The sequence below is a fragment of the Chrysochloris asiatica genome, unplaced genomic scaffold, assembly GCF_000296735.1.
Source record: "Chrysochloris asiatica unplaced genomic scaffold, ChrAsi1.0 scaffold00006, whole genome shotgun sequence".
NCBI lineage: Eukaryota > Metazoa > Chordata > Mammalia > Afrosoricida > Chrysochloridae > Chrysochloris > Chrysochloris asiatica.
This window is the reverse complement of record NW_006408524.1, coordinates 1,777,119-1,781,811: the sequence shown is the minus strand read 5'-3', so window position 1 is coordinate 1,781,811 and position 4,693 is coordinate 1,777,119.

Sequence of the window (4,693 nt, the reverse complement as noted above, 5' to 3'; positions counted from 1 at the left end):
CACTGGAGGATTCTTCTACCATGCATGTGCACAGAACCTCAGTGTTTAAAGGGCCAGTCCCCACTTTAAACCAACTGGTAGCGCAAAATGGCCACAGCCAGCCCTGAACTGTTTATTAATAGGGAAAAGGCCAGAACAGGGTCTGTGGAGTGGGAGAGAGTCTTAAAAAGAGGCCAAAAATTAAAACCTGAGGTACAGCATAACAACCAACAGTGGCATCTTGAAATTTTATCAGGCGGCCTTGAAGACAAGAAGCTGAGAGAGGACTGTAAAGTCATACTCATGTTAGGGCACAGATTTTTTTTTTTCCATTCTCTCTCTCTTCTCTTATGTAATTATAGACTACAGTATCCAATCTGGTTTTTTGTTGTTGTTTGTTTGCCGTTGCTATTGTTGTTATTCTCCCTTATACCTTTAGGGGGCTCTTTCTCTCCCTATATTACCCAAGAAGACACAGCAATTGCTGCTATATAGTCAAGCTACAATCACACCCTATAAAACCCCACAATCCAGGCAAAAACCAATATCAATTGCCATACACCAGGGGGGCAGACAATACCTGCAAAATGTACTCTGGGTTAAGCAATAAGAAGAGTGAAAAAGGGAAGCCCACCTCCTGATCACATCTACCTGGAGGCAATCAGAATGCATAAAAAAATACCAAAACACACAAGTGGTAAGGCCACAGATAACCACTGAACATGTCCAAGAAATAAAAACAGATGACCATATCAGCACACGTCCAGAACAAGATAAAATGTCGGAGACAAATGACCTAGAGAGAGACCTGGACTCCATTCTGGAAGGAGGCCAGGCCTTGGAGATGCCTGAGAAGGAATTCAGAAAAATGATTATAAAATGTTTCAAAACATTTTACAATGGAGTTGAGAAAAATAGGAAGTCAGGAAAGCATTAAATGCGCCATTTCAGAGATGGAGGGTGGCAGAAAGGATAAGAAAACAAGGTCCTTCAATATGCTGTCTGCAAGAGACACATCTTACACACAGAGACAAAGGATGGAAAAAAAAAAAAAAAAAAACCACAAGCTAATTGCAATAAAAAATGACCAGGAGTGGCATTACTAATCTCTGATAAACTTTAAGGCAAAACCCAGCATAATAGATAAAGATGGATATCATATCAAGGGACAATTGAACAAGATGACAAAACAAAAATAAATATCTCTGCTCTCAATGAGAGAGCTCCAAAATATATAAAGCAAACTAGTAGATTTGTGGCGCTGCCAGTTAGTGCGGTAAACTGCAACGTTGGTTTGGGCGGTTAAGGCCAGCAGTTCCAACTTGCCAGCTGCTCCTTGGAAACCCTGTACAGGGTCGCTATGAGTCGAATCTCGACTTCATGGCACTTAGCAAACAACTAGTAGATTTGAAGAAAGAAATAGACGAATCTACAATAAAAGTGGGTGATTTTAATACACTGCTTTCAAAAATGGATAGAGCAACCAGAAAGCAACTTGACAAAGACACAGAGAAACTAAACACTATCAGCCAACTGGACCTCATAGAAGTGTACAGAGCATTCAACCCAACAACAGCACAATACACATTCTTTTCCAGTACACATGGAACTTTCTCCAGAATAGACCATGTCTTAGGCCATAAAATAAACCTCCATAAATTTACAAATACCAGAATACTACAAAGCGTCTTCTCAGACCACAGTGCTATCAAATTAGAAATCAACAATAGGAAGACCAAGGAAATAAAGTCAAATACCTGGAAACTGAATAACACCCTGCTGAGAAGCGACTGGGTAGTAGAAGAAATAAAATGTGCACTCACAAAGTTCCTAGAAGCAAACAAGAATGAAAACACAACATAACCAAAATCTTTGGGACATGGCAAAAAGTGGTGCTGAGAGGACAATTTATTGCAATAAAGGCACACATCCAAAAAGAAGGAAGAATCAAAATCAACACATTAACACAGCATCTGCAATTAGAACAACAGAGGGAAGATTAGACCAGGAATAAATGAGATGGAAAACAGAAAAACTATAGAAAGAATCAACAGGACAAGAAGCTGGTTCTTTGAAAGGATTAACAAAATAGACAAACCATTGGCAAACCTAACAAAAGAAAAGAGGGAGAAGATACAAATAACACACATTAAATATCACATGGGTGATGTCACAACGGAACCAAAGGAAATCAAAAGGATAATAATGATATTAGCTGTCCTCTAATATCATTAATATCACGTGCGAGTAAAATTTTGCTGAAGATAACTACAGCAGTACAGCAACAGGGAGCTGCCAGAAATTCAAGTCAGATTAAAAAAAAAGTCACAGAATGAGGGGTATCATTGCTGATGTCAGCTGGATCTTGGCTAAAAGCCAAGACTGCCAAGAAAGGTTTGCCTGCATTTTATTGACTATGCAAAGGCCTTCAACAGAACAAATGATGGATAACATTGCAAAGAATGGCAATTCTGAAAAATTGTGCACATGAGGAACTTATACATAGACCAAGTTTAGTATCAGGAAAGATGTGGGCCGGGGTTGTTTCCTTTCACTAGACTTAATCTGTATCTTGAGAATAATTTGAGAAGCTGGATTATATGAAGAAGACTGTGGCGCCAGTGTTGAGTCATTAGCAATCTGTGATATGCTGATGACACAACCTTGCTTGCTGGAAGGGAAGAGGACTTGAAGTACTTACTGATGACGATCTGAGTATGACCTTCAGTATTGATTACAGCTCAATATAAAGAAATCTAAAATCCTCACAATTTATCAATAAACAACATCATGATAAACAGGAAAGATTGAAGTTGTCAAGGATTTCATTTTACTTCAATCTACGATCAATGATTATGGAAGCAGTAGTCAAGAAATCAAATGAAGTACTACACTGGGTAAATCTGCTGCAAAAGACTTTTTTAAAGTGTTAAAGGGCAAAGATGTAATTTTTATGGGCTAAAGTGCACTATGGTATTTTCAGTTGCCTCATAGGCATGTGAAAACTGGCCAATGAATAGGAAAACTGGAGAAGAATTGATGTGTTCAATTATGGCATTGCTGAAGAATACTGATAGTTCCATGGTCTGCCAGAAGAACACACAAATCTGTTTTGGAAGAAGTACAGTCAGAATGTTTCTTAGAAGCATGGTGAGCCTTCATCTTACATACTTTGGACCTGTCTTCAAGAGGCAATAGACCCTGCAGAAGGACATCATGCATGGCAGAGGGTCAGTGAAAAGGAGGAAGACCCTTAACAAGATGGACTGGCACAGTGGCTACAACACTGGGCTCAAACAGAACAACAGTTGTGAGGATGGTGCAGGACCGGGCAGTGTTTCATTGTGTTGTGCGTAGCGTCACTGTGAGTCCGAGCTGACTTGATAACACCTAACAACAAGAAGATGATAGAAACTCTATAGCTCATCTAATTCTTTACGAACCCTCACAAGAATGGCTTTGAATGTAATTCGACCAACAGATTTAAAAACCAAAGGATTTTAATCAGTGCCCTAGATGAAACTGGGCTAGATCCAATTCCAATTCATATTGCCCTTAAAGGATAGAGTAGAACTGCTCTCCGGGGATTCTGAGGCGGTAATCCTTTTTGTTGTTGTTGTTGAAGTTTTTATTGTGAATTGAGTGATAGTTTACATGGGAGAACATCAGGTTTATACTCACTGTTTCATTGCAATGATCACAAGCTCCTTCGTGCATCATCATCAGTATTTGCTTCTAGCCCCTCAGGAATATATAATTAAACAACCAAAGGGTGCATTCTGCAAGTCTTTTTTTTTTTTTTCTGACACGACAGCACTTAACAACAATATATACCCCCAAAAAAAAAATTTGTGGAAAAATTCCATGATCTTTTTTTTTAATGTTTTATTGTGAGTTGTGTGATAGTCTACATGGGAGAACATCAGCTTTACATTCATTCCATCATCCATCATTTCATTGGCATAGTTACCATCCCGTCCAGGCATCCTCACCCAACCAAGGGGTGTACCCTGTAAGCCTGAACCCCCCTGCCCCCCACAGTCCTCAGCCCCTTTCCATCTCCTGATCCCGAGTCCCTAGCCACACCATCTCTTGACTGCCTCCATCTTAGGCCTCACCGCCTCTCTGGGTAGGATTCCGCTCTTCGCTCTTCTCCATCGATGGTCCCAGGGTCCTCCACTCCTAGACTGATAAGTTAATCACTCCCCTCTTTGCTACAAAATGTCCATCTTTAGATTTCCAACCCTCACAATTAGTCCTGATAACAATTATTCACCGTATTGCATCATAAGAGACCCATCTATATTTCGTCTCATCAGCCCTTCCTGGACAGGCTGGACACTATTCACTGGAGACACTACCTTCCTCCACGCCCTCTGGATCTAGGTTCCCTCTTGAAAGCTTGTAAGCCAGTCACTTCTTGCCTTTGTATCCCTCCCCCCATTTTGGGTAGCCAATGTCCAAGTTGCCCATCCCTGCCTACCCTTTGTGTGAAGGGGGTGGGAATAGTTCTAGCAGCAAGGATTTGTTTCCTTTTTTGAGCTACTGCATTCATAGGTGTAGGTTCTGCAAGTCTTTTGAGGCTGTAATCTGCCTCAGCTTTCTCCTTTGGAGCTGTTGGTAGGTTCTTAGTACCAATCTTAAAGTTAGCATCCCAGTGCTTGACTGAGTGTGCCACCAGGGTTCCTCATGTTACTACTGCTAAGTACCGTCA